Source organism: Euleptes europaea, chromosome 2, assembly GCF_029931775.1.
Source record: "Euleptes europaea isolate rEulEur1 chromosome 2, rEulEur1.hap1, whole genome shotgun sequence".
NCBI classification, from domain to species: domain Eukaryota; kingdom Metazoa; phylum Chordata; class Lepidosauria; order Squamata; family Sphaerodactylidae; genus Euleptes; species Euleptes europaea.
In genome coordinates, this window is record NC_079313.1 from 128,739,513 (window position 1) to 128,764,014 (window position 24,502).

At 44.2% G+C, this 24,502-nt stretch overlaps 1 protein-coding gene and 1 non-coding gene across 2 annotated transcripts in view; one reads left to right on the forward strand and one right to left on the reverse strand.

The window, feature by feature from the left end:
- Positions 1 to 24,502, forward strand: part of CDH4 (cadherin 4) — an 880,207-nt gene that overhangs the window by 285,750 nt on the left and 569,955 nt on the right. The gene's annotated exons all lie outside the window — the stretch shown is intronic.
- On the reverse strand, positions 5,833 to 5,904 carry TRNAT-CGU (transfer RNA threonine (anticodon CGU)). The gene has a single exon. It is a non-coding gene; the product is annotated as a tRNA-Thr (tRNA).

Below are 24,502 nucleotides of genomic sequence, written 5' to 3' on the forward strand. Positions count from 1 at the left end.
CCCTTGTATGTTGCTCATTTGGAAGGCTTAACGTACAGTTCCATTTAGTCAGAACTAGGGTTGCCAGCTCCGGGTTGGGAAATACCTGGAGATTTTGGGGGGCGGAGCCTGAGTAGGGCGGGGTTTGGGGAGGGGAGGGACTTCAGTGCCATAGAGTCCAATTGCCAGCGCGGCCATTTTCTCCAGGTGAACTGATCTCTGTTGGCTGGAGATCAGTTGTAATAGCAGGTGATCTCCAGCTAGTACCTGGAGGTTAGCAACCCTAGTCAGAACCTATTCAGACAAACATTTTTATTTATTTTTCTACCTCTGAGTTTACAGGTTGGCCACACTAAAAGATTTGTACTGCTGGTCACTGCAGGCAGACTTTTTCATCGCAAAGGCTGCCCAGCCTACATTTTTGATTCCTTCTGTAATCATGATGTTTGACTCAGCCAGAGCTGGAATGCAGCAATATAAGTGGGTAGTAAACATCCTCAGCCTATTCTGGGGTCGGGGGCACCCTGGCCAGACACAACCTCAGAGCCTACGAACAATAACTAGTCTCAGAAACACAGCCCTGGGGGAACGCAAATCAATATGTCTTTTTAAGCAGGTCAAGCAGCCTCTGCAAATTGGTGACCCGGGAACTAAGAGCTAAGCCTGCCACTGAGAGGCTGCTATTTGAAACACAGACCCAAAAAACACCTTGTGTACATGGATATACATTGATGGATTATTTATTTACTTCATTTATATCCTACTTTTCTCCTCAATGGGCACGCAAAATGGCTTACATCCTTCTCTTCTATTTTATCCTTACAACAGCCCTATTGTGAACCTTCATCTGGGGCCTGGAGATCTTCTGGTATTCCAACTGATTTCCAGTTGACAGAGATTGGTGCCTCTGGAGAAAATGCCTGGTTTGGAGGGTGGACTCTATGGCATTATACCCTGCTGAGGGCCTGCCCCTCCCCAAATTTTGCCTTCCCTAGGCTCCACCCCCAGAGCCTCCAGGAATTCCCCTATCCGGAGCTGGCAACCCTAGCTGGCAGAGAGAGTGACTGGCCCAAGGTCACCCAAAACGCTTCCATGGAAGAGTGGAGGATTCAGATCTATGTCTCTCAGATCCTAATATGACACTCTGATCACTACACCATACTGCCTTACTTAAATAGAAAGTTCTAGCCCCTGTGAGAAATGGGTGGGTGGGTGAAAAGCTCTAACCAATAGCCACATCAGCAGAAGAGAACAGATAATTTCAATGGTGATGGGGGAGGAGGAATCCTTCAAGGGTAGCTTCAAGGGTAGGTAATATGGGTGGAAGAACTTTAATAGACAACAGCAGTGCCGCTTCAGCTAACCCTGGTTAGTACTGTGCAGAAGAAGGCATTGGTAAACCACTTCTGACCAACCCTTATCTCAAAAACCCTATGATGAGACAATCCAAAATGAAAATATAGATATAGATAGACTGACTGATAGACAGATAGACCTGGAATATAAATATATTGAGTGCTGGAAGATGGAACCCCCAGTTTGGATGGCACTCAGTCAGCTACTGGGGAAGAGCTGATGACAAGTAAGAGTAACCCTGTTCTTAATGATGCAACTGGACTTAAGGCGAAAGGACGTTCAGTTGTTGACGTGAATGGATGCAAAAGGAAAGTCCAAAGACTTTTGATGTATATAATAGGAACATGGAACATGAGAAGTATGAATCAAAGTAAGCTCGAAATTGTAAAATTTGAAATGGAATGTTTAAACATTGCAATCCCAGGACCGAGTGAACTAAAGCTGGATTGGATTGGGACATTTTGAGTCAGAAAATTACAAAATGTTTTACTTGTGCAATGACGAACACAGAAGAAATGGAGTTTCTCTAATGCTGAGGTGAGATGTAGCACAGGCAGTCACCAAAGTCTGACCGAATAATATCAATCAGACATCACAGAAAGCCTATCAATATAACCATCATTGAAGTTTATGCCCCAACTACAGATGCTGATGAGGAAGAAATTGAAAGCTTTTATGCAAATGCTCAGGGTACTGTTAGGAGAGAAAATGGAGAAACAGAATGGTTTCCAATTGGCGAAGGTGTCAGATAAGGATGCATTTTATCTCCCTGTCTGTGCAATCTATATGCAGAACATATCATAAGGAAAGCTGGATTAGATTTAGATGAAGGTAGAGTGCAAATTGATGGAAGGAACATTAACAATTTGAGATATGCAGATAATACTGCATTAATGGCAGAAAATAATGAAGTTTGAAATGACTACTGCTGAAAGTTAAAGTAGAAGACTCCAAAGCAGGATTATAGCTGAATATCAAGAAGACAAAAGTAATGACTAATGAGGAATTACTCAACTTTAGATGATGAAGAAATTGAAATTGTTCAAGATTTTCTATTTCTTGGCTCAATCATCAACCAAAAAGGAGACTGCAGCCAAGAAATCAGAAGGTGATTGAAAGGGGGAAGGGCAACCATGAAGGAGCCAGAAAAGATTCTTAAGTGGAAGGATGTGTTGCCGGTGACCAAGATCTGAAGTTAGTTCATGCCATAGTATTCCCTATTAATATGTATAGGCGTGAAAGTTAGACAATGACAAGAGCTTACAGGAAGAAAGTTGATTTGTTTGAAATGTGATGCTGAAGGAGAGTTTTACGGATACTATGGACCATCAAAAAGATAAATAAGTGGGTTCTAGATCAAATCAAGCTTGAACTCTCCCTAGAAACTAAAGTGACTAAACTGAGGCTAATTGTACTTTGATCACCTTATGGGAGCATGAGTCACTGGGGAAAAAAAACAATAATGCTAGGAAAAGTGGAAGGCAGCAGGAAAAAAAAGGAAGACCCAACATGAGATGGATTGACTCTATAAAGAAAACCATAGCTCTCAGTCTGCAAGACCTCAGCAAAGCTGTTATCAATAGGACATTTTAAAAAGGTAAAGGTCCCCTGTGCAAGCACCGGGTCATTCCTGACCCATGGGGTGACGTCACATCCCGACGTTTCCTAGGCAGACTTTGTTTATGGGGTGGTCTGCCAGTGCCTTCCCCAGTCATCTTCCCTTTACCCCCAGCAAGCTGGGTACACATTTCACTGACCTCGGAAGGATGGAAGGCTGAGTCAACCTTGAGCCAGCTACCTGAAACCGACTTCCATCGGGATTGAACTCAGGTCGTGAGCAGAGCTTTTGACTGCAGTACTGCAGCATAACACTCTGCGCCACTAATTCATAAGGTTGCCATGCGTTGGAAGTGACTTGATGACATTTAACACACAAACACTGTTAATAACAATGGATATAGAATCATAGCATTGAAAGGTACCACCAGGGTCATCTAGTCCAACCTCCTGCACAATGCAGGAAACTCACAACTACCTCCCCCGTACACCCCCAGTGACCCCCACTCCATGTCCAGAAGATGACCAAGATGCCCTCCCTTTTATCATCTGCCTAAGGTTATAGAATCAGCATTGCTGACAGATGGCTATCCAACCTCTTATATATAACTGGCTCCTCTGGAAGTTGAATTCTTGCCCCACAAGACTGGTGTCTTAATCCAGCGAAGAAGAAGAAGAAGAAGAAGAAGAGTTGGTTTTTATATGCCAACTTTCTCTACCACTTAAGGAAGAATCAAACTTGCTTACAATCACCTTCCCTTCTCCCCACGACAGACACACTGTGCAGTAGGTGGGACTGAGAGAGTTGTGACTAGCCCAAGGTCACCCAGCAGGCTTCATGTGTAGGAGTGGGGAAACCAACCCAATTCACCAGATTAGCCTCTGCCACTCGTGTAGAGGAGCGGGGAATCAAACCCGGTTCTCCAGATCACAGTCCACGCCGCTCTTAACCACTACACCATGCCAGCTCTCACCAGACCTTAAAGTCAAATGATTTCTTGATTCAGCTCGGCTTGTGAAATCAGCACATGGGAAAATCAAGTGCTCTCTCTCTCTCTCAGCCTCTTTCTTAATCTTCTCCCACGGTCGCCCATTGGACCAAAAAAAAAGCACACCTTTAACAACTCGCAGATGCACTCCTCAGCATTGTCACAGCAAATTAGTGTGATGGCATAAAAGCCAATCCGCGCCCTGGGATTATTTGATAAATAGAATCTATTAAAGCGCTTGGTAAGCCCTCCTGTGAGATATTCCCTGCCTGACCCAGAATTTAATTGGAATTATTTAATCATAATGAGACAGTAATAAAACAGCATCACCTGAATAATCTGTTTTATTACCTGCTCCGTAATTAGCTTCTGTTGATTATAATAATTCTTTTTTAGATATACAAAGAGTAGGATGTAAATGAGGTCTTACAGATATATCTATATCTATCTATATCTTTAGATATAAATATATCGTTATATAGAGAGAATAGGCTTGCCAACCTCCAGGTACTAGCTGGAAATTTCCTGCTATTACATCTGATCTCCAGCCGATAGAGATCAGTTCACCTGGAGAAAATGGCCACTTTGGCAATTGGACTCTATGGCATTGAAGTCCCTCCCCTCCCCAAGCCCTGCCCTCCTCAGGCTCCACCCCAAAAACCTCCCACCAGAGAGAGAGAGAGAGAGAGAGAGAGAGAGAGAGAGAGAGAGAGAGAGACTACTGGTATCCCATGTAGGTAGGTCCATTATCTACATGAGAGAGTCAAATCTATTGTATATTACTTTGAGCATGAAAGAGACCGCTTGCACAAGTGATTCCATCACAGAGCTAAGAATACACCACCTGATGATGTCATCCCAAAATCCAAAGCTTTGTGGTGGAACCAATGATTGGTTGGATCACTAGACTTTTTGCATGGATGGAAACTTTCTCACCTTTCTCCTCCAACTACAGCCCCAAATGATGGTGTGTAGGGGGGTCCCCTGTCCCCCAAGCAGTATTTTAGGGGGGCATTTGGGGCTGGAACAGGAGAAGGAGGTAAAAAAGTCACGCCCTGCTGAGTAGACATCCTTTCTTTCACATAAGTGCTCTCATTGAACAAATTCAAGCCATAAAGTACAAAGTTCCTTATTTACAAAATCAGGAAGAAGCTGATCAGATTGTACATCTCCCTGAGATTGGAGTGAAGCCCATCCAACCTGACCGACAGAGGGCACTTTCACACATACTGTGTAATGCGCTTTCATTCCACTTTCAATGCACTTTAATGATCATTTGCAAGTGGATTTTGCCGTTTCACACAGTAAAATCGAGCTGCAAAGTGCATTGAAAGTGGATTGAAAGTGCATTATTTGGCATGTTTGAAAGCGCCCTAGAGAGTCATTGGCAAATTACCCCAAACAGAAGAATGATGTTGCCCCCAAAGCACATGTAGTTTAGCACTCTGTCCATCTGTTGGACTAGGACTTGGAAGACCCAAATTCAAATACCCAACCAGCTATTAAGTTCACTAAGTGACCTTGGACCACTTATTCTATGTCAGCCAACCAATTCCACAGGTTTGTTGTAAGGCTAAACTTGGGGCGGGAGGCACTGCACTGGGAGTTCCTTGGGGAAAAGGAACTCCTTGAAGGAAAGGAACAAAGAAACTAAGAGACAAGAGCAATATGCAATAGGCAGAGTAGTCTCTTCAGCAACATGTACTATGTATGGAGTCAATAATTAGCAGGTAGTATAAGGAACACGTTATGAACAGGTCCCTATTTTCATCTGCTGGTGACCTTATGAATGCTGCCAAGCAAACTTCCTCAGTAAACGCATGACACTGCCATATACTGTCTGATTCAGACCCTTGGTCCATCCGGGTCAGTGTTGTCTACTCAGGCTGGCAGCAGTTCTCCAGGCCCTTAGGCAGATCCTTCACATCACCAAGGACCTGATTCTCTTTACTGGAGATGCCAGGGATTGAACCTGGGACTTTCTGCAAACGAAGCAGAAGCTGTACCACTGAGCCACAGCTCCCCACATGGATGTGTGCTGCCTTACAGATCAAAGCATAAAACAATTCATTAATACCAACAGAAGGGCCCACAAAGGTTCCCTACAGAGGAGATGATATGGTTCCTTCCTTCCTTCCTTCCTTCCTTCCTTCCTTCCTTCCTTCCTTCCTTCCTTCCTTCCTTCCTTCCTTCCTTCTTAATTCCATATGTCAACATTATTTCTCTCTTTTTGTTGTTGCTGCCAATGATCCTTCGGTTTCTTTACAACATTTGATACGCAGTTGACAAAAAGCAGGAAAGGGTGCTAATTTTAATGTAGAAAATGAGAAGAGAAACTGGTGCGAGAAGACAAAGAAGCAAAATCTCAAAGGAGAAGCAAAATCAGAATGGGGCTATTATGTGGAGCTGTTGTTTGGTGGTAGAGCCTCTGCTTTGCAGGCAGAAGGTCCCAGGTTCAATCCCTGCATCTCCCATTAAAAGGACCAGGTGATGAGAAAGACCTCTGCCTGAAACTCTGGAGAGCCGCTGCCAGTCAAAACGAACAATACAGGCCTTTAGATACCAAGGGTCTGACTCAGTATAAGGTAGCTACATGTGTTAACATCGAACTAAAGCAAGGAAGCTTTGGAAATCTTGTCTTATTCCTAGTGCTCACCAGAGAGGGTTTGTTTTGTTTGTTGGTTTGTTGATTTGTTTGTTGGTTTGTTTCTAGGTGAAGCTTTCCAAATTTCAAGAATAACTTGCTAGCTGGTGCTGGGAGCTGCAATCAGAAGGGACAGGACCCTCTGCAGTTCTGTTTTGTCTGCAAAAAAAGATTTCCTGTGGACACTAGACTGCCTGACCACGATCATTTTCTTTTTTGCTAAAGAAGCTAAAAAGCCCTCTTAATTCCCCACAGAAAACATTACTTGAGACAACAGAGAATGGTGAGATCTTGGCTAGCCTCTTCACACAACATATAGTTAAACTGTGGAACTCCCTGCCCCAGGATGTGGTGATGGTTGCCAACTTGGAAGGCTCTGAGAGGGGAGTGGACATGTTCATGGAGGAGAGGGCTATCCATGGCTACTAGTAAGAATGAATACTAGTCATGATGCATACCTATGCTCTCCAGGATCAGAGGAGCATGCCTGTTATACTAGGTGCTGCAGAACACAGGCAGGAAAATGCTGCTTAAGTCGTCTTGTTTGTGGGCTTCCTAGAGGCACCCGGTTGGCCACTGTGTGAACAGACTGCTGGACTTGATGGGCCTGGGTCTGATCCAGCATGGCCTTTCTTATGTTCTTATGAATTCTCTTGAGGCTGCAATTTAAAAAATAATAATCATGAATGGGATCCAAAACATTTGACTGTGCACATGGCAACCTGATGGCCAGCTTCAAGCTCGCCTGAGCACAATTAGATTAAGAGAGCAATGCACCATGCATAGCAGCCATACCACTTGCATTTATTTTAGGGAGTTTGGCTTTGTTTTCAAGGGGGCTCATGAAACAACTAGAAGCTTAATGGACGAATGCCAGCAGTTAGCATGTTTACAATCAGTCAAGCAAGTGCATATGGAAGCAGTCTTAGTTTTTTTTTGTTTTTGTTTTTTAAAAAACTATTTCCAACTTAAGCTGGAGAGTTTTGGATTAAAATTCTCAGAGCTGTGCAGATATTCCCTTCCCCTATTTTATACCCCTTATAAAGGCATGACTATATGATATGCCCGATGCTTGTTAGGCCACGGGTGTGCGCCCAGAGTTGCAGGCAGAGGTACATTGAGGGAACTCACCTTAAAAAGAGCTCATTCACTCCGTGCTTTGAGGGTGCATGGGGCTAGAGAAAATGAGCAAAAAGCCCTCCCCCATTGCCCTTTCTTCTGGCAGAAGCGTGATGGGACGTCATTGGCTTTAAATTACACTCAATACATTTTCTGGGTTGTTTTTTTCCCCTTTGCTATTGCTACCAGGGGATAGGTTTTGATAAGATTTTGGTGCGTGTGTTTAGAACCAAGTTGTAAAAATTGACTTCCGTTTTCTCAGCTTTTGTCTTCTAGCTTAGGCCATTGATAAACTCGGTCACTTTCCTCTGGATCCTGGTCACTTGGCCAACATCCTGTTTGAATTGTGAGGGATTTCAATGTTGAAATGAATTTCCCGGCGAGAGAGGGCCAGGATCCATCACACCCTGCTTGAGAAATTCCAGAAACAGCAGACTAGCTGGGGTGAGAAATAAAGTACTGGAGTAGGTAGATGTTTGCTGTGATCCAACGTTGAAATTTTTAAGTTCGTAACAGTGCTGAAACTAAATGAGACCATGCATTGAGTGCATTCAACACCATCTACCCCCTTGCCCCAGTTTTGAATACGATTTTGTGTTTAAAGATTGGTCTTTTGGGCTATGGCGTAGTATTGTTGACTCACATCCAGTCTGTTACCCATGTAGGGTCGCAAACCTCCAGGTACCTGCTGGAGATCTCCTGCTATTACAACTGATCTCCAGCCAATAGAGATCAGTTCACCTGCAGAAAATGGCCGCTTTGGCCGTTGGACTCTATGGCATTGAAGTCTCTCCCCTCCCCAAACCCCGCCCTCCTCAGGCCCTGCCCCAAAAACCTCCCGCCAGTGGCGAAGAGGGACCTGGCAACCCTAAACCCGTGGTAACCCCTGAATCCTTTTTCAGCAGTTCTTGAGTTGGGAATCTTTAATCTGGAGAAGAGGAGGTTGAGGGGGAACATGATTGCTCTCTTGAAGTATTTGAAGGGCTGTCACTTAGAGGAGGGCAGGGAGCTGTTCCTGTTGGCAGCAGAAGATAGGACTCACAATAATGGGTTTAAATTGAGGGTGGAAAGGCTGGATATTAGGAAAAAAATGCTTGCAGAAAGAGTTGTTCGACAGTGGAATCAGCTACCTGGGGGGTGTGAGCTCTCCCTCACTGGCAGTCTTGAATCAGAGGCTGGACAAGCACTTGTCAGGGATGCTCTAGGCTGATCCTGCATTGGGCAGTGGGTTGGACTAGAGGGCCTGTATGGCCCCTTCCAACTCTAGGATTCTATGGAGCTGAGTAAGAAGCGCATTCCCATTTGTGTGTGACCTTCAGCGCGGTTCTGAATTTGGAAGCCCCAAAGAAACGGTTGTGTAGCCCACACATGGATGTCATAAAGCCATGCTCCATATTGTGACAGACAATTTCAGAGCTCAAGCAGGTGAGCAGTGGGCCCCTATGTTGGCTCTGCTGATGGGTTGCACCATTTCAGGCAGCAGATCACAGTTTGGTTGCTTGAATTCCCCACTACCTAAATAACTCCCCACAGATGTCAGGCCAGGATGACAGAGAATGGGTTCAACTTTCTCTAATTATGGATGTTCAGGTGGAACATTGCAGCCATTTGATTAACACCCCCCACCCCGGCAACCTGAAATGGTACAGCTCAGCAACAGGGTTATCATTTAGGGATTTTGCTCCTCTATTTTAGTTCTAATGTGAGCAGCGGCTGTAAACCAAGGTTTGGAAATCAGAGATAATGCTTTGAAAAGGAAGCAAGAGCGGCTTTATTTTTGAATGGCTTCTGCTAGCACTTTCAATCTCCCTCTCCTTCTCTGTATTTAGTTGGAAAGTGAAATACTGGGAAAGATTGTATTCATTTTTCTTTTTCTTTCGGTTCGTAATTTTACCTTCCCGTAAGCCTTCAGGATAGGTCTTGTTAAAAACCCAAATAAATTCTACAGACAGGAATTGTATGGTCTCTCATGCTCCACTCTACCTGATCAAACATTTCTCAGCAGTGACTACAAATGAATAAAACACGGCAAGGCACAAACAGGGCCCAAGGCGGATTATGCTTTTTTTGTTCCCCTTCCAGCAAAAAATCTGCCACATGTTACCGTTGTTTTTTGTGATGCTTTTGCCAGCTCAGCCCAGGTGAAATGTCTTTTGTAAAGAGTAGCATGATGAAAGAAAAAGGCAAGGTTTTCTTTTGTCTTTTTTTGCCTTGACATAATAAAGTTAGATAGGAGCCTGCTTCCGGGGAGACAGCCAGCAGCGCGAGTAAAGGATTGATCCCAACAATACAGGAGCTGGCTGTATCTAGTGCAATTCTGTTCTGCCCTTCATCCAACAATCTCAGGCTGGTATGTTTGGTTCTCTTTTCCTCATTTTATCCTGACCAACCACTCTGCGAGGTAGCTTAGGTTGAGAAAGAGTAAATGGCCCAATATGACCTTCATGTCAGCCAGCGTGGTATAGTGGTTAAGAGCGGTGATTTGGAGGATAATGCTGCTGCAGTTGTCTTGTTGGCCTAGGGTTGCCAACCTCCAGGTAGTAGAAGGAGATCTGCTGTTACCACTGATCCCCAGCCAATAGAGATCAGTTCACCTGGAGAAAATGGCCACTTTGGCAATTGGACTCTATGGCATTGAAGTCCCTCCCCTCCCCAAACCCCGCCCTCCTCAGGCTCCACCCCGATAGCGAAGAGGGACCTGGCAACCTTATGTTGGCCACTGGGTGAACAGACTGCTGGACTTGATGGGCCTTGGTCTGATCCAGCAGGGCTTTTCTTATGTTCTTACGGAGCGGTGGACTCTAATCTGGTGAACCGGGTTTGTTTCCCCGCTCCTATACATGAAACCTGCTGGGTGACCTTGAGCTAGTCACACTCTCTTAGCCCCACCAACCTGACAGAGTTCCTGTTGTGGGGAGGGGAGGGGAAGGTGATTGTAAACAGGATTGATTCTTCCTTACGTTTTAGCTTCTAGGGTCAGTTCAGGCTTGATTTGATCTATAACTCACTGATTTGGTTTTGTTTGTGTTTTGGCATATGTTTTATTATTATTATTATTATTATTGCTTTTCCCCCTTCTTTGCATTGAGTGCTCTTCTTCAGTCTTTTCCCGTCTTGGAGTATCTTTCCTGTAGTTCTTAAAAAACAGACAGTGGACTATATTTTTTAAAAAGAGAAAAGAGTGGTGTTGCCGCTGTGACAAACCTCAGGCTTCAAATGGGTGGGACCTGTTTAAAACAAAATATATTCTTTTTTTTCTTTTTTAATGTTTTTTTTAATTAGAAACATTTAATCTTACATTAAAAGGAAAAGGAAAAAACTAGATATAACATTACTTTAAAAAAATCAAATACTGTTGATACAAATTATTTTTTAAAAAACAAAACTAAAACATCGCTAATATAACTAAAATACCCATAGCACTTAATCAAATAATACTCTTCGGTTCTTGTAGGTTATCCTTTAATTACCTTTAATACTTTGCAGGACAATGACTCAGCTCAAACCCAACCCCCTTCTGACTATATATTACTCTTCCTACACACTTGACACTGAGAGACACTGTCCTTCAGTGTTACTCCTCTGAAGATGCCTGCCACAGCTGCTGGCGAAACGTCAGGAAAGAAAATACCAAGACCACGGTCACACAGCCCGGATAACCTACAAGAACCAATGAACTCTGACCGTGAAAGCCTTCGACAAAATAATACTCTATTTGTCTCTAACTAAAATCCACATTATTATTACATCACTCCCTCTCTACAAATTACACATTAGAATACTTTCTCCATCCTTAAAATTGTTGAATTCCAACAAGCATCAAGTTCTTCGGTATTTTTATCATTATTATAGTATGTCAGCTTAATTAAAGCATAGGTTTCTTTAACCTTGTTGAGCCAATTATTTAAATCAGGGAATTTATTGCTTTTCTAGTTGCTGGCAAAAAATTGTTCTAGCAGCTGTTATCATATGGAGAAACATAACTTGAATATTCCTTGGTTTGTCTGGAAAAATAATTTAATAAAACGAAAAAAAATATTCTTTTGGACCATAGAGTTCCAAGTTTATTTCGCCTTCAAGGCAGAGGCAGAAATATTAACCAACAAGCGGCCTGTGGCTGGGCGCTTAATATAATTATCAATAAAAAGGGAATTGATGGGTTGCCATGGCGACTCATTTCCTCTAGAGAAGTTTGAAAGGCAGGGGACAGCCCTCCTCCCAATGGCCATTTGACTTATTGCTTCACTCTTTCAGGGGTCCATAAAAGTGTTAAGTTATTGACTTCCTTGATGTGTTGTTTTTTCCCCTCTTTTCCTTTTGACCTTCATTTGCCAGTGTTTTCCAACTGTCTGCGATTAAGAAAAGACCCATGGACAAGGTGCAGGTTTTGCAGATCCATTATGGTTTGAAGCTTGTCAATAGGGTTACCAACCTCCAGGTACTAGCTGGAAGTCTCCTGCTATTACAACTGATCTCCAGCCGATAGAGATTGGTTCACCTGGAGAAAAGGACCGCTTTGGCAATTGGACTCTATGGCATTGAAGTCCCCTCCCCTCCCCAAACCCCACCCTCCTCAGGCTCTGCCCCAAAAACCTGCCACCAGTGGCTTATAAGGGACCTGGAAACCCTACTTATCAATGAGGAATTAGAGGGAAGCTCCTTTGCAATCCAATCTGTAGCAGGTAGAGTTGCCAGCCTCCAGGTGGCGGCTGGAGATTTCCTTCTATTACAACTGATCTCCAGGCAACAGAGATCAGTCCCCCTGTTGAGTATGGCTGCTTTGGCAATTGGACTCTATGGCATTGAAGACCCTCCCCTCTCCAAAACCTGCTCTCCTTAGGCTCCACCCCCAAAATCTTCTCAACACGGAGCTGGCAACCCTAATAGTAGGATATATCAGTGAATCAGTTCACACTGAGATGGGTAAACAAAGTCCTAGGCTTTGTCAAACTCCAGGTGGGGCTTATAAAACAGAATCTATACATAACATGCTATGCCTTTTTCTGAACTTATGCTTTCTTTGTGGAATGCTTAAAAAAGACTCCAGTTTACCAACTTCAGATTAGGAAATTCCTGGAGATTTGGGAGTAGAACCTAGGGAGGGTAGGGTTTGGGGAGGGGAGGGAACTCAGGAGGGATGTGATTGCAATAGTGTCCACTCTCCAAAGCTGCTGTTTTCTCTAGGGGAAGTGATCTCTGTCATCTGGAGATCAGTTGTAATTCCCGGAGGTGTTCACACCCCACCTGGAGCTTGGCAACCCTACTGAACAGGAATATTCGGTCATGTGAGCTTCCTTTCCCCATAGTCGGAGTGGTATAACTAGGGTAGCCAACCTCCATGTACTAGATGGAGATCTGCTATTACAACTGATCTCCAGCCGATAAGAGATCAGTTCCCCTGGAGAAAATGGCTGCTTTGGCAATGGGACTCTATGGCATTGAAGTCCCTCCCCTCCCCAAACCCTGCTCTCCTCAGGCTCCGCCCAAAAAACCTCCCACCAGTGGTGAAGAGGGACCTGGCAGTCCTTTGTATAGCCCAGACAGGGTCACTACTTCAGTGAGAACCAGGCCAAAATCCCTGAACTATCTGAAAGCGGGAGATAATACTGATTTTTTGTGCAACTGAATAGTCTAGTTATTTATTTAGAGGATTTACATGTTGCCTATCCAGAATCCTGTTCCAGGTGACTCACTGGGTTGGGTTGCAGCCTGCCCCCTGTTAACGCCACCGCAGTGATTAAGAATAACGGCCGTTCCCATCATTGGATGGGATTCTGTTGCTCATGCCATAATGTGACAGAATGCTGGGAAGTGAACACATGAACACGATGAAGCTGCCTTATACTGAATCAGACCTTCAGTCCATCAAAGTCAGTATTGTCTACTCAGACCAGCAGCGGCTCTCCAGGGTCTCAGGCAGAGGCCTTTCACATCACCTCCTTGCCTGATCCCTTTAACTGGAGATGCCGGGGATTGAACCTGGGGCCTTCTGCATGCCAAGCAGATGCTCTACCACTCAACCACAGCCCCTCCCCAAACCAGTATAATTAACCTGGCTTTAGAGCCAGGAAGGAGAGTCAGCACATGAACACATGAAGCTGCCTTATGCTGAACCAGACCCTCGGTCCATCAAAGTCAGTATTGTCTACTCAGACCGGAAGTGGCTCTCCAGGGTCTCAGGGCAGAGGTCTTTCACATCACCTACCTGCCTGGTCCCTTTAACTGGAGATGCCGGGGATTGAACCTGGGGCCTTCTGCATGCCAAGCAGATGCTCTACCACTGAGCCAGCCCCTCCCCCAAATGGGCTTGTTTGTGTGTGAGAGAGAATCTAAATAATTATTTGGTGTGTGTGTGTGTTTTAAAGAAGTATCTTCTCTGCCGATGGTTAAGTCAGTGAGCTAGGGTTGCCTGTTCCCTCAGAGCCTGATGAGGGCAGGGTTTGGGGAGGGGGATGGACTTCAATGCCATAGAGTCCAATTGCCAGAGCAGCCATTTTCTCCAGGTGAACTGATTGCCATTGGCTGAAGGTCAGTTGTAATAACAGGAGATCTCCAGCCACTACCTGGAGGTTGGCAACCCCACAGTGAGCGTAATGGCTTTGGCGGCACCCGTATTAGCGCCAGAATTAAATGGCTTCCCAAGGATTGCATTGACTTTTGGCTGCCTGGTTAGAGTAACCAACAGACTCGCTATTTTGTTAAAAGCATCCTTTCTCCCCCTAACCCCTCCCCACTAGCCCATTATATCTCTGATTCCTCCTGTGGCGAGTTACATGGCGGGTTGCATCAAACAAGAAAGAGAAAGTGACCAGGAGGGAAAGGTCTAGCCCTTTCAAGTTCTTTTACAAAGCGGTTCCTTAATGGTATCCTGTTCAGGTGTTTCAAAGTGTAAAGGCAAAAAAGAAAAAGAAAATAGGTAGAGTGAGGTGACTCTCAATCCACAGGGAGTACCTCAAGGGAACGTGGACACCTTTTGATCAAACGGCCTTGTGCCCTTACTGATTCCTTTTATATTTACCGTAATTATGCTAATCTTTGGTGTTAACGTGGATTTGCTGAATTAATTACGCAGGCTTTGGGGAAAACTGCTGCAATTAATAAATAGCATTTAAAAATGTTTTCATCTTTTTTTTTCTAAATTACCCCCCCAAGGGTCTACTGGTTCTCATGAGACTAAATGTTTATACGTTGTATGTGGTGGCATTATTTGTAGGGGAATTAACCCATTAAAGAATTTGTAGTTGATGAGCAATCCGTCCATGGCTAATTGGTTACGTACATTTGCTTATGGACAGATGAGAAGAAGAAGAACTGGTTTTTATATGCCAACTTTCTCTACCTTTTTTTTTAAGGAGAATCAAATCAGATTATAATCACCTTCCCTTCCCCTCCCCACAACAGACACCCTGTGAGGTAAGTGGGGCTGAAAGAGTTTGGAGAGAACTGTGACTAACCCAAGGCCACCCAGCAGGCTTCATGTGGAGGAGTGGGGAAACCAACCCAGTTCACCAGGTTGGAATCTGCCGTTCATGTGGAGGAATGGGGAATCAAACCCGGTTCTCCAGATCAGAGTCTGCTGCTCATGGGGAGGACCTGGTTGGCCACTGTGTGGACAGACTGCTGGACTTGATGGGTCTTGGTCTGATCCAGCATGGCTTTTCTTATGTTCTTATGGGAATCAAACCCGGTTCTCCATATTAGAGTCCACCGCTCCTAACCACTACACCATGCTGGCTTCTTCTGAGAGTGTTTTTACACTTTAGGCATCAATCCTTTTTGGCATACCAGGGTACCATGCCTTTTCCTTCAGCAAATGTTTGTATGGATTCCTTATGCTCTTAAACACTTGTATTTAGAGATGGGGCAGCTTCTTCCATTGCTAGCTTTCCAGAGACTGAAGGTTGGACCCAAGTTCTTTCCTGCTGACTTTGAAATAGATCATACCAAGAAGTATGCTTAGGCGGCCAGAGTCATGATTGTTTACTGAGAAGAAAGCCCCATTGCATTCAGAGGACTTACTCCTAAGTAAATGTGCATGTATCACATTGCAGTCTCAAACATTGGAGTTTTTTCTCACCCATACATCAGAATGTCCCTCTGACTAGGCAAACAAAATGGCAACAAGACAGGGATGACAGAAAGACAGAGTCTTCATTCCCAGTTCAAGCTTTGCATATGCAAAAATAAGTAAGTAAACCACAAAGTGGTTGTTTTAAACGATTTTGGGGATGGAACCTGAGTAGGGTGGGGTTGGGGAAGGGAGTCCACCTTTCAAAGAGAAATGAAAGAGAAACCCCTCTTTTGAAAGAGGGAAAAAAGAATAAGAGGTGTCAATGGCTATTTGCAAAAAAATAAAATAAAAAAAATGGAAAAAGAAATTCCCCTTCCTATAACAACACTAGTTGTGGGATACCTACCCCTAGTTTTTATGGTACTTTGTTTCTCAGATTTAGGCTTGTCGATAAACCCGAACCAAAAATAAACCCAAAATTCACCATTTCTCAGATTTAGGCTTGTTGATAAACCCGAACCAAAAATAAACTTGAAATTAGCCATTTCGGTAAATTTCCAGTTCAGGTTTACAGAATGCACAAACCTGGGGAGAAAGCTAAAGCTGAACAGGAAATTCCGGAAAAAGCCGAAGAATTATTTGTTTTTTTCAGGTCCGGGGGGGGGGCATTTTTGAGGGGTGTGTGTGTAAAGTGGCGTCAAGTTGCCGCCGACTTATGGCGACCCCTTATGGGGTTTTCAAGGCAAGAGACTAACAGAGGTGGTTTGCCAGTGCCTTCCTCTGCACAGCAATCCTGGTATTCCTTGGCGGTCTCCCATCCTAAGCTGACCCTGCTTAGCTTCTGAGAACCCCAAAATTCACAGCGTAGCTTGAGGGGACTCTCCTTGCACAACCCCCAAAGTTTGGTGAAGATTGGGTTAGGTGGTCTGATTTCATGAGGTCTGGAATGGGTGGCCCACTCTCCATAGAGAAACATTGCAAATTTAGCAATATTTCTGTATGGAGGAGAGGTGACCCCTTCCGGACCCCATAAAATTGGACCCCCTGACCCAATCTTTTCCAAACTTTGGGGGTTGTACAAGGAGAGTCCCTTGAAGCTATGCTTTGAATTTGGGAGTTCTACCTCAAAAAATGATCCCCCCAAGGTGAAATTATTTTGGGAAACCCAAAAATAACCCCAATGCCCATATTTACCTGTATTGGTATTCGGTTTATTTCAGATTTCCCCCCAAAAAATCATGCCCAATAAACCCGAACCCAACATTTACCGTTTTTTTTTTTTTGCACAACCCTACTTAGGTTAAAGGACCCAGCCAGTGTGTGTGCGTGTACACACATGTGTCCACATGGGTGTGGGTGGTATTTGTGGTGGGGGGGATGAAAATTTAATAATGAATCTGACTTGTTTGCATTCGTGTTCCTACTGCTTTTGCTCATAGGCTATTTTTGAAGACTCAAAGAAAAAGAAGGTGTGTGTGTGCGTGCATGTGTGTTTCCTAGCTATTCTTATGATACTCTTTGATGTAATGGATAAAAGCAAATGGCAGCGCTTTAAATCAAATTTATGTGCATTCTTAATGTGCACCTAATGCATCCGGTGTTGCATGTTAATGAAATGCAAACGCATTATATTAAACGACAATTATTAAACTTCTTTAATCAGTTTAATGACTTATGGGAAAGGAACTTACATTAATATATGAATTTGTTCCTGACAGGAAGACCAAGGCTAGGCTTAGCGCTATATGACAGACTTTAGACATGCACATTCAAAGATCGTGAATTGCCTGCACTCAAACTCTGACAGATTTAAATAGCAAATGGAGAGAATGCGTGCAGATCCTTTGAAAGCTAGGCATCTTCTGTACAATTACATAGTGCTCAGGCCAGTTCTGCTTGGGTTTACACGAAAGAGCCAAACTATGTTAAAACTCAGAGCAAGAAGACGAAGAAGAGTTGTTTTTTATTTGTTGAACTTCTCTACCACTTAAGGAAGAATCAAACCGGCTTACAATCACCTTCCCTTCCCCTCCCTGGGGAAGGGCTGAGAGAGCTCTAAGAGAGCTGTGACTAGCCCTAGGAAACCCAGCTGGCTTCATACGTAGGAATGGGGAAACCAACCCAGTTCACCAGATTAGCCTCCGTCGCTCATCTGGAGAAGTGGGGAATCAAACCCAGTTCTCCAGATTAGAATCCACCGCTCCAAACCATCACTCTTAACCACTACACCTTGCTGGCTCTCAACCAAGAAAGCACTATGCAACATAATGTGACTGATGATTCTCATCGTGATTAATAATCCATAAAGTTTTTGCAGGCCAGACATTGGTTGTTGCAAGTCCTTTATTAGGTAGTGTTTATAAATCAGCCATTAACTGTTGGCTGAAATTATCTTGTGTCCATCTCCGGTTCTTCTGACTTTGATGTTGTAGTGAGATTACTGTATTAGTTGCATTGAGATTAGATCAGCAAGGTTGCCAGGTTCCTCTTCGCCACTGGCGGGAGGTTTTTTGGGCAGAGCCTGAGGAGGGCAGGGTTTGGGGAGGGGAGGGACTTCAATTCCATAAAGTCCAATGGCCAAAGTGGCCATTTTCTTCAGGTGAATTGATCTCTATGGGATGGAGATCAGTTGTAATAGCAGGAGATCTCCAGCTAGTACCTGGAGGTTGACAACCCTATAGATCAGCCTTGGATTCTCAGAAGAATTCTTAAGGAACCTTGGCTTCTATGCAGCCAAACTTTAATAAAACAAACATTGTTAGGCCCGAGTGCTCAAACCAATGCTGGATTACTAGTCACTTTGAGAACAACCCTACTTTCAGACTGTTCCTTCCTTCCTCCTTGACTCTTCCAGCATACTTTACTGTAATAATGAATTATGAGAACAGAAAGGCTTTTAGTGAGGCATGCCTAGATATTCTACCTATTGCAGTTTTAGAAGGTTGCTTCAATGGGATTCCACATAATAAGGTTGGCAAGTCCCCCCTGGCCACCAGTGGGGGGTGGCAGTTAGGGTGGCCAGATTCAGGTTGGGAAACCCCTTGAGATTTGGGGGTGGAGCCTAGGGGAGGACAGGGACCTCAGTGGGGTACAATGCCATACAATCCATCCTCCAAAGCATCCATTTTCTTCAGGGGAACTGAACTCTGACATCTGGGGATGAGCTGTAATTCTGGGGGATCCCTCATCCCACCTAGAGATTGGCATCCCAACCCAATAGTGAAGGAGTCTGCTCCCGTGACTATATACGTCCATTGAAGATTTGTCCCATGTCACATGCTGGTGTCTGATGTTTGAGGCTGAGAATTCCAAGGAACATTATGTCTTGTTTCCCAGGAAGGTCAGGTTGGAATGAAAAAGGGTTCCTATTGGCAGCTAGGGACAAATTAATTACTTTCCAAATGCAGTTTGTTGCCTCCATCATGAAGACAAAAATAACAATGAGGTGTGCTGATGTAAGTATGATTGCCCTGCCTGCTAATTTCCAATCTGGGTCACTAGCTGTTGGCTTGTAAGATGTTTTTGTTTGTTTGTTTGTTTGTTTGTTTTTTGCAATATTTAAAATGATTATTGTGTATTTAAATTTCCCTTTGAAAATGTGTGGAAATGTCTTGTTTTTGCTTCAATGGAATCATTGTGATGTTGCTATGGCTTATTCACTGACACAATAAAGACAGATCATGATGGGTAGCCATGTTCGTCTGTCCGTAGTGGTAGAAAAGAGCAAGAGTCCAGTAGCACCTTAAAGACAAAAGAAGTGAGCTGTGACTCACCAAAGCTCAAACTCTGCCAGAAATTTTGTTAGACTTTAAGGTGCTCCTAGACTCTTTTTTTTTTCTACTGTTACAATAAAGACAGATTGATTGCCATTATGAAGTGGCACAGATGAGATCGCAAAATAAGTAATAAATGTGCATAGGTACACCCTGCACAATTGGTTTAGTGCACTGTTACAAATCTATGCATGGTTGACACTTGAATTACTGGCAGTTGTGCACCTCTGTCCATTCCTTTTCTGTTCAGCATTGCCGAGAAGTCCTTTAATCCCATGAAATCCTTGCCTGCCATTCCCTTTGTCTACTGGTTATTCCAGAATCCATCCTGCCTGCCCCTCCAGTATAAATTCAATTTTTGCTTTTCTTTTTTAAAGCAACCATGTTTGGTCTTGGATGGAGCCATAATTTGCAGACCTCACTGGTTCACACAAACTAGCTAATGGGGTATGGCTTCAGTTAGAGAGAAAAGAGATCTATGTCACAAGCCTAAAATGTGTTAAGAGCTATTCCTTTGTTAGAAAACACTGGCAACTATAAGGTGGGGCCAGCGATCTTTAAGAATATTCTGCTATGGGGCTATATACTGACCTATATCTTTTCCAGGACTCTTTGCGGGGAGAACCATGACACTTTAACTGGTGTAAAACCTCTATACAATTTGCAATGAGTGTAGCCCAAAGCCTTCTGATTGTCATGCTTATTTTACTCTTCAACTGTAACAGTGCTCCCATCTTGTTAAAGTACACTGTTACTAAATAGGGAAGACGTCTGACACATTTCTATCATTGTGTCACATGGAAGTGTGGCCAAGAGACAGAATCAAGGTTATTGAATTAGTAGCAGTCTAGATTCATAACGCCTGGAGTCCACAGAGGCAGTGAGCAGATTTAACTTTACCCCCATTCCATTATGCACCCCTTTTCTTCCTTCCATTATAAGGTCATAGCTATGGAGAAAAGCAAAGAGCTACAGTTGGGGGAAACTATGAAGAGGAGACGCATGCACATAGATGAGCATGTATATACAAAGGAGCATTTGGTGTAACCCTCCTTGACATGGATCCCATGGTGAGAACAGGGTGTGTGTGTGTAACATTACCACCCCCAGCATTTGCCAGTGTACCCTTGCTCCTAGCTTGGGAGTCTTTTTAAGAACATAATAAAGGACATGCTGGATCAGACCAAGGTCCATCAAGTCCAGCAGTCTGCTCAAACAGTGGCCTACCAGGTGCCTCCAGGAAGCCCACAAACAAGATAACTGCAGCAGCAGCACCCTGCCTGTGTTCCACAGCACCTACTATATTAGGCATGCTCCTCTGATCCTGGAGAGAATAGGTATGCATCATGACTAGCATTCATTTTTATGAGTAGCCATTTTTGTTTGAGGGAGACTCACACTTCCCAGTAAGGATCCCTCACTGCTCCGCAACACTCTCCCTCAAGAGTTTTGGGGCGTTTCCCTTTGATGGTCACCACCACCACCTCCTGATCTTTGTCCCCGCACCACTTGGATGCTAGGAGGGACATCAGAATAGGTGGGGAAATAAACCTGGTTCACTAGATTAGAGTCTGCTGCTCATGTGGAGGAGTGGGGGATCGAACCTGGTTCTCCAGATTAGAGTCCACCACTCTTAACCACTATACCCCTCTCTCACTCTCACACAGAGAAAGAAAGAAAGAAAGAAAGAAAGAAAGAAAGAAAGAAAGAAAGAAAGAAAGAAAGAAAGAAAGAAAGAAAGAAAGAAAGAAAGACTCTTCAGTGCTGCTCCCACACACACACAAGTAGTAAGGTCCTAGCCAATCTGAGTTATGGATTCAGCAGCCCACCAGAACTTAGTAGCCAATAGGTAAGCGCTTGAACAACTGAGACCTTCAGCCGTGGATGAAAACACACACACACACACACACACACACACACACACACTGGGGACCATGTAATATACAGGTCTTCTTTCCACACATTCCATTACAGCTCCAGGCATTTTGCTAGTTGTTTAATCAATCCCATCTAGTCTCCTTCCCTGCTACTCAATTGTTCCAATAGGGAATCAGAAGGGAAAACAAATTTGTGTTTTTTTTAAGTGTTTGATAATGTGATGGCTTGTTAAGGGGTTGGGGCGGGAGAAACAAAGATATGTACAGCAAAGAAAATTACACTTGTCACGAGCTGGATCAATACTTTCATCAAGCTATAATCAAGGGTACACACCACTACTTAGAAAGTATAATTAGTTCGGCGCACAAACCAGCATTTGAATGTGCGCTATGCTTTAAACTGTTTGACTCTATTAACATTTAAATACCCTATTGTGTTCTTCACTATTTCTTCCCTTATTACAAAACTCTATTCTCCACCGTTCGCAATGATTAGTTCCTTTGAAAAACCCCGTACAATGAAAAGAGTTAGGGATTCCTTGTGTTCAATAATTACTCAGCAGCCTGGCTTGTTATTTCGCATAAGCGATTGGGTCTCATGTTATCCAATATTAGGTCAATCATTCTTAATAATCATGAAATATACAATAAAGTGTCCCATTCCATTTCTCCTTGCCAAGGAGGACAGCAAAGGTCGCCTTTGTACCAGCAGCGTCAAAATTCTCTTTGTGCGTCGCCATCCACGTACTGGGTACCAGAATAATTGACAGCTATGGAAAGAGCTTTGGCACGTCTTATGAGAAAGTTGGGTTTCGTGGCAATTGTAGATGAGAGGAAAGTCCTATCCTGCAAACAAGCACATTTTACACCACATTGGCTCTTCCATTTCCTACACCAGGGATGGCCAGTTATTAGGGCTGGATCAGGCCTGCGATCGTCCACATTTGAACCAAGGTGTGGTGAAACCTTTGCCTAAAGTTTCAACTGGGGAGGAGAATCAAGTTGTATGAAACAGAGAGATTCTGTACTGTCGCGTGTAATGCGTAGGTGGATGTGTATTGCGTAGGTGCATGTAGTGCTGTGCCTAAATACATGTGCCATCTCCTGTGCGAAGGCCTTATTGCTATAATGTCTCAAGTATTTTGGGACCTGACCAATTGTGAATAGGCATGCTCCCAAATTGTGCCACAGCTAGAATCCAAAAAGGGACGCAGGGTTAGCCGGGGAGGAAGGTGTTGTTTTAATATAGCTCGCTGCCACGAGCAAAGCAATCTTGTCACTCCCGGTTTACTTCCGGAAGCACCGCAGCACGATAGGACCATTTACCACTCAACCCCCCATTTGAGTGGTGAACCGTCCTGTCGCTTCCAGAAGTATACCGGAAGTGGCGGGATCGCGTTGCACGCGGCCGCGATCCTTGCTTTCAGCCGGCCAATGGGTTGGCGGGCAATTCCAAGGCACCCGGCGACCCTACGCATAAACGTCAGACAGATTGCTCAGTCTGTTGTGGTTCTCACAACCCAGATCACAGTTTGAGCAGAGCGGAACTCATGGTGGAGCGGAAACGGTTAGTTCCCGTCATCTTTATTGCTCCATCTATTTGTCCCTCCCAAAAAAGAAAACACAACAAATCACATCCAGCCTCTGTGGAAAATAATCCCCCTCCCTCCCGGGCCAGGAATACAGATGCTGACTGCCACTATCCTCAGGCATTGCTTCTTTGCTTTGAGAACTACCCTTGCTCCTTTGTTCTGCAAGAGGCAGCAAACACTACCATGCTCAGCATGGAGAATTTTACAAAAGCCAGATCAGGCCAAGGTTTCATGTTCTCAATTATCATGGGAACATGGGGAGCTGGAGAAGAAGAGTCCAGATACTGCTTTATTAGTTTGGAGACCAAACTGTCTTGTTTCTTATAGCCACTTCTTCTAGTTTCCAGTTCTTTTTTATGAAAAAAAGAAAGCAGAGTAAAATAAAGTAGGTTATAACTACTCAGACGGCATTTCTTTCTTTATCCCCTTGCGTTGATTGATTGAAGTCCAGCAGCAACAAACAAAAAGACATCTTTCATCTCGGTATTCCTTCCCCCTCTTTCTCTACCTTTTAAATATAACCACAGCGGACTAAAGTAGAAGGAAAAAGAGAATGTTCTTGATTGAGCTTTTCTTTGCAGCATTGTAGCGTCTTCTCTCTCTCTTTTTAAGTTACATGTTTAAGAACAAAGTAGGGCCCCAAGTAGGGTTGCCAACCTCCAGGTAATAGCTGGAGATCTGCTATTACAACTGATCTCCAGTCGATAGAGATCAGTTCACCTAGAGACAGTGGCCACTTTGGCAATTGGACTCTATGGCATTGAAGTCCCTCTCCTCTCCAAACCCCGCCCTCCTCAGGCTCCACCCAAAAAACCTTGCGCCAGTGGCAAAGAGGGAGCTGGCAACCTTACCCTCAAGTGCCGATCTGAGAGTATAAGAAACCTCACATGGCCTAAGGTTGCCCAGTCCTTCTTTGTTACCAATGGGAGTAGGGCTAGGATTGCCAGCTCCAGGTTGGGAAACTCCTCGAGATTTGGGGGTGGAGCCTGGGGAGGACAGGGATCTCAGTGTAGATCGTTGTGCTGTGGTGGCAGCTGCTGCAAAAGCAGCGTTTTAAAAAAAACTGCACAGCCAATCAAATCTCCAATAGTCAATCAGACAAAAGCACTACCTGGCCCCACCCATTTCCTTAAAACACTTGGTGGGTGCTAGAAAAGGCATCAGCAGGCACCATGGCGCCCATGGGCATAGGGTTGCCAACCTCCAGATACTAGCAGGAGATCTCCTGCTATTACAACCAATCTCCAGCTAATAGAAATCAGTTCCCCTGGAGAAAATGTCCCCTTTGGCAATTGGACTCTATAGCATTGAAGCCCCTCCCCAAACCCTGCCCTCTTCAGGCTCCACCCCCAAAAACTCCCGCCGGTAGCGAAGAGGGGCCTGGCAACTCTACATGGGCACCACGTTGGGGACTCCTGCTTTATAGTGTTTGTACTCCGTAAATTAGAACAAGAAGAGGAGGAGGAGGAGGAATTGATATTTATATGCCTACTTTCTCTACCTTTTTAAGGAGAATCAAACCTGCTTACAATCGCCTTTCCCTCCCCACAGCAGACACCTTGTGAGGTAGGTGGGGCTGAGAGAGTTTGGACGGAACTGTGACTA